At 41.9% G+C, this 6,566-nt stretch overlaps 2 non-coding genes across 2 annotated transcripts; both read left to right on the forward strand.

Annotated features, from left to right (window-relative positions):
• Positions 1-204: 204 nt before the first annotated feature.
• On the forward strand, positions 205-277 carry Trnak-cuu. Its single transcript has one exon. It is a non-coding gene; the product is annotated as a tRNA-Lys (tRNA).
• Positions 278-6,232: 5,955 nt separating this feature from the next.
• Positions 6,233-6,305, forward strand: Trnak-cuu. The gene has a single exon. It is a non-coding gene; the product is annotated as a tRNA-Lys (tRNA).
• Positions 6,306-6,566: the final 261 nt, after the last annotated feature.

Raw genomic sequence — 6,566 nt, forward strand, 5'->3', positions numbered from 1 at the left:
TATCTATCTATCTATCTATCTATCTATCTATGGTATATGTCTGTTTTTTGTCCTCGGTTTCTATCTTTTCTCTATAATTCTATCTTGTGATTTATTCAATGTGTTCAAGATTCCGTTTTATAGTATTACTCTGGTTTCTAACTCCAGTCACGTTTTCTATAAGGTCGATGATAATTATTACTAGCCTGGCAACGATAGATACAAGCCCGGCTAGCTCAGTCGGCAGAGCACGAGACTCTTAATCTCGGGGTCGTGGGTTCGAGCCCCACGTTGGGCTGAAGTTTTTAATCGGAGTTTTTGTTCTTTATTTAGCTTCGGTGTACTAATAGAAAAAAAACATTTATATTATATTTTGCTTTATTAAATATCGTAGATTTGATAAATTTAATTTGATTTTGACGAAGAAAATTACGTAGTTTATTTCATCATTATTATTACATTATTTTTCTTAATATTATTTTTATTATTATTTACTTTTACTTTTATCCTCTTCACCACTGATCGGCTCGTTAGCCGCTTGGGCGGTCGATCATGTCTCCGTTATGCACTGATGGCAAGTACTGGCTCCTGAATAGATCGGAACCCGCTCCAGTGTTGGTCAAGTCTGGTCTTGAAAGAGCTCACACTCGGTGCCGTCACAACACTTTCTGGTAGATTGTTCCAAGAGTTAAGAACTCTCAATCTGAAAAGTTTGTCCTCACAGTTTTATGGACTTGTGGCTTCTTCAACCTTAAGCTGTGACCCCTTGTGGGGCGAGCGTCCTCCAGCTTCAGATATGGACACTCGACCCAGTATAATAATAATAATAATAATAATAATAATAATAATAATAATAATAATTAACGGTTTATTGAAAGAGCATGACAGCCGAAAGGCTGATTGACAAATAATATACAAATACCATAAGTGATACAATTATGATATATAATAAGGTGGGGAGAAGGTCATACTACGGAGCATTTCAACATAGTAACAGTGCAAAAAGGTAAGATTGACTGGGAGTGAACTCACTCTTGAGATGTTTATACACCTTTAATTAGGTCCCCCCCCCCCCTCAGTAGTATAAGCTAGGCAGTTGCAGGCGGTCTAACTCTCCCGGTAATTGAGGTGCCGTAGTGTAGGCACCAGTCTTGTGGCCCTCCTTTGGACATTTTTAATCAACTGAGAGCCCCTATAACACCTCTGGGACCAGACGGGTTAACAAACACTGATACACACACACACACACACACACACACCGTAAATAAATATGCCTTGTCACTCAACACTAATAAGGTTTCTAACACCCTTCGTTTTTTATAAACCTGACGTTTTTGAAAATATAATCACGGCTAGCTAAGTTGGTAGAGCACGAGACTCTTAATCTCGGGGTCGTGGGTTCGTGACACACGATAAGCGAATTGTTTTCCCAAATAAACATAATATTCTTGTGTAACCGTATCACCAACATATAGTGAGTCAGTACCAGTAGTATACCCTATCACCACCATCATGTAGTGAGTCAGTACCAGTAGTATACCCTATCACCACCATCATGTAGTGAGTCAGTACCAGTAGTATACCCTATCACAACCATCATGTAGTGAGTCAGTACCAGTAGTATACCCTATCACCACCATCATGTAGTGAGTCAGTACCAGTAGTATACCCTATCACCACCATCATGTAGTGAGTCAGTACCAGTAGTATACCCTATCACAACCATCATGTAGTGAGTCAGTACCAGTAGTATACCCTATCACCACCATCATGTAGTGAGTCAGTACCAGTAGTATACCCTATCACAACCATCATGTAGTGAGTCAGTACCAGTAGTATACCCTATCACCACCAACATATAGTGAGTCAGTACCAGTAGTATACCCTATCACCACCAACATATAGTGAGTCAGTACCAGTAGTATACCCTATCACAACCATCATGTAGTGAGACAGTACCAGTAGTATACCCTATCACAACCATCATGTAGTGAGTCAGTACCAGTAGTATACCCTATCACAACCATCATGTAGTGAGTCAGTACCAGTAGTATACCCTATCACAACCATCATGTAGTGAGACAGTACCAGTAGTATACCCTATCACAAACTATCGTATGTAGTGAGACAGTCCCAGTAGTATACCCCTATCACAACCATCATGTAGTGAGTCAGTACCAGTAGTATACCCTATCACCACCATCATGTAGTGAGACAGTCCAGTAGTATACCCTATCACAACCACATCATGTAGTGAGACAGTAACAGTAGTATACCCTATCACAAACATCATGTCGAGTCAGTACCAGTAGTATAAATTCTAATACCACCATCATGTAGTGAGTCAGTACTAGGTATACCCTATCACAAATCCATCATGTAGTGAGTCAGTACTACAGTAGTATACCCTATCACCACCATCATGCAGTAGTCAGTACTCAGTAGTATACCCTATACCAACTATCATGTAGTGAGACAGTACTCGTAGTATAATTCTATCACAACCATCATAGAAAGAGACAGCAATTAGTAGTATACCCTATCACCACCCACTTCATGTAGTGAGTCAGTACCAGTAGTATACCCTATCACAACCATCATGTAGTGAGTCAGTACCAGTAGTATACCCTATCACCACCATCATATAGTGAGTCAGTACCAGTAGTATACCCTATCACAACCATCATGTAGTGAGTCAGTACCAGTAGTATACCCTATCACCACCATCATGTAGTGAGTCAGTACCAGTAGTATACCCTATCACAACCATCATGTAGTGAGTCAGTACCAGTAGTATACCCTATCACAACCATCATGTAGTGAGTCAGTACCAGTAGTATACCCTATCACAACCATCATGTAGTGAGACAGTACCAGTAGTATACCCTATCACAACCATCATGTAGTGAGTCAGTACCAGTAGTATACCCTATCACCATCCTGTGGTAGTCAATTGCCATAGTATACCCTATCACCACCAACATATAGTGAGTCAGTACCAGTAGTATACCCTATCACCACCATCATGTAGTGAGACAGTACCAGTAGTATACCCTATCACCACCATCATGTAGTGAGTCAGTACCAGTAGTATACCCTATCACAACCATCATGTAGTGAGTCAGTACCAGTAGTATACCCTATCACCACCAACATATAGTGAGTCAGTACCAGTAGTATACCCTATCACAACCATCATGTAGTGAGTCAGTACCAGTAGTATACCCTATCACCACCATCATGTAGTGAGTCAGTACCAGTAGTATACCCTATCACAACCATCATGTAGTGAGTCAGTACCAGTAGTATACCCTATCACAACCATCATGTAGTGAGACAGTACCAGTAGTATACCCTATCACAACCATCATGTAGTGAGTCAGTACCAGTAGTATACCCTATCACCACCAACATATAGTGAGTCAGTACCAGTAGTATACCCTATCACAACCATCATGTAGTGAGACAGTACCAGTAGTATACCCTATCACCACCATCATGTAGTGAGTCAGTACCAGTAGTATACCCTATCACAACCATCATGTAGTGAGTCAGTACCAGTGGTATACCCTGTCACCACCATCATGTAGTGAGTCAGTACCAGTAGTATGCCCTATCACCACCATCATGTGTGAGTAGCAGGTCGGTACCAGTAGTATGCCTATCACACACCATCATGTAGTGAGTCAGTACCAGTTGTATGCCCTATCACCACCATCATAGTGAGTCAGTACCAGTAGTATACCCTATCACCACCATCATGTAGTGAGTCAGTACCAGTAGTATACCCTATCACCACCATCATGTAGTGAGTCAGTACCAGTAGTATACCCTATCACCACCATCATGTAGTGAGTCAGTACCAGTAGTATACCCTATCACCCACCATCATGTAGTGAGTCAGTACCAGTAGTATACCCTATCACCACCATCATGTAGTGAGTCAGTACCAGTAGTATGCCTATCACCACCATCATAGTGAGTCAGTACATAGTATACCCTATCACCACCATCATGTAGTACCAGTAGTATACCCTATCACAACCATCATGTAGTGAGTCAGTACCAGTAGTATACCCTATCACCACCATCATGTAGTGAGTCAGTACCAGTAGTATACCCTATCACAACCATCATGTAGTGAGTCAGTACCAGTAGTATACCCTATCACCACCATCATGTAGTGAGTCAGTACCAGTAGTATACCCTATCACCACCAACATATAGTGAGTCAGTACCAGTAGTATATCATATCACCACCAGCACGTGTGTACTGTAGACTACGGGGGGGAAGATGTACCATATTCTTAGCTCAACTATCACGCCAGACCCAGGTGCCTAACAACATGTCAGGGTGTACTTAGCAAGCCTAACTTGTCAGTATACGGCGACATGTGTACCTCTCCTTGGCTCGTCACAAGATTATAGAAATTAAATGGATGCGTTATATTATTTAGTTCAGTGGGTGTCGGAGACCAAGGACTGGGAGGGGAGGTGATCCAGATGACTGTAGAAGCTCGCCCATAGGTTGTAGAAGTTTAGTTTAACACATTTATTGACAAAGCTTGGAGTACAGTTTGAGTATTCTGAGTAATTCAGTCAGGTCTTGACACTGAGGGTGGTATCACTTCTCACTGACACGCAGGACAGAGGTTCATACACAAAGGAATAGCTCATATTCATTAGCAGTATATATAGGTCAGAGTCATGTGGGTTGATGTCGCAGGACAGAGGTTCATATACATTGGAGTCATATTCTAATTGAAGACTAATCAGTGTGGGCCAGCAGCAAATTTTGGATAAACAGCAAGAATATCTTCAAGCACCCCAGATTCAATGCAGTAATTACAAAGTTCATGATGCAATAAGCCAGGTGGCCTGAAGTCTTTGACAGTGTCACATTCAATAATATAGTGTTCAAGTGTGTGCTTTAAAGGTTTATCACAAAGTTTACATGCTGAGTGTTCCGGTATGAGTACAGCGTTACTAACTTGCCAGATGTGTAGAAGACTTTTAAATGGTAGACTTATTAAATAGTTGACTGATCTAAAACTGACTAGAAGACGGAGCCAGAGTGAATATTATTCCTGGATTTATATACAATATAAAGCAGTTTATCCTCTTAAAGTTTAGTGTCACTCTTTCTATGAGTAGTATGGTTGTCGGGTTAACTATGATAATGAGTACTTAGTCGTGTCTTGTGCAGGTAGGGCTCTAAATTAACCCCTCCGTCTGGCCTGAGGTTTAGCTAGTATAAATTTGTAAGTGGGAGTGGTTGACCAGCTCAGTTGTGCAGTAATAACCGTGGGCGGACCTGTCCTATTATGTATCAGGGTAAAAAATTGTTCGGATTTGATAAACCTCAAAATTAATTTTTAGTTTTACGGATATTAACCTTAAGACTGAAATTTGTTTTATTATTTTATATAATGTAAAGTAGATGTACAAGTTCTTAATGGAACATTTTATTTACATTTATGCCTCAACTCTCGGTCACCTCAGGCCTGCCTGCATTAACTCTCGGTCACCTGGTCACCTCAGGCCTGCCTGCATTGACTCTCGGTCACCTGGTCACCTCAGGTCTGCCTGCATTGACTCTCGGTCACCTGGTCACCTCAGGCCTGCCTGCATTGACTCTCGGTCACCTGGTCACCTCAGGCCTGCCTGCATTGACTCTCGGTCACCTGGTCACCTCAGGCCTGCCTGCATTGACTCTCAGTCACCCCAGCCCTGCCTGCATTGACTTCAGTCGTACTTAATCTGTAATTCAGCAGAAAACCATCAGAGTTTTATTTCTCGAAATTGTTTAACTGTTGTTAGAACAGTGTAATTATTAACTTTGTTACCCGCTAAAGAGTCTCGTGCTCTACCGACTGAGCTACTTAGCTCAGCTAGCCGGGCTTATTACTATTAACTAGTGTGTTAGAAACCAGACAAACTAAGATAAATATCCTGGCCGTAGAGTGACTTGATCTCCTCTGCTGATTAAATTGGTCTGGCATCAGCCGAATACAATATTAAAAGTGGCGTCCCCACACTGAAGGGGAGAGAGTCTCCTAAGGCCTTACTACAGTCCCAGGTCTGAGAACTGGACCTTAGGTAACTTTCGTCATTATATATAGACGGACAGACAGACAGATTATGTTTACTTCTGAGGCCTGGGACCTTAGTATGATGTTAACCGCGTCACTACGAACAGTTACTTATAGATAAAGGTTTCTCTGGTTTCTAACACACTAGCTAGTAGCATTAAGCCCGGCTAGCTCAGTCGGTAGAGCACGAGACTCTTAATCTCGGGGTCGTGGGTTCGAGCCCCACGTTGGGCGAAACTCTTGCTTTGTTAGACAACATGAGTGGTTAAGGACGATTATGTGTGAGTAAGTCACATCTGCTACTGAACCAGTCGTCTTGGGAGTCATTAGTCAAAGATGTTTTATATCAGGACTCATCTGTCAAAGATGTCATGCGGTGAGTATTTGCTCAAACCTGTGTCACATTATTTTAGCGTCACTGAGGTACAGCTGGCCCCAATCTCCAGCTTATCACTCAGCGTTGCCAATCCTCTCTCTGAAGGGTGAATTCGAAGC

This window comes from Homarus americanus, unplaced genomic scaffold (genome assembly GCF_018991925.1).
Source record: "Homarus americanus isolate GMGI-L3 unplaced genomic scaffold, GMGI_Hamer_2.0 scaffold54679, whole genome shotgun sequence".
In the NCBI taxonomy this organism is placed as follows: Eukaryota; Metazoa; Arthropoda; class Malacostraca; order Decapoda; family Nephropidae; genus Homarus; species Homarus americanus.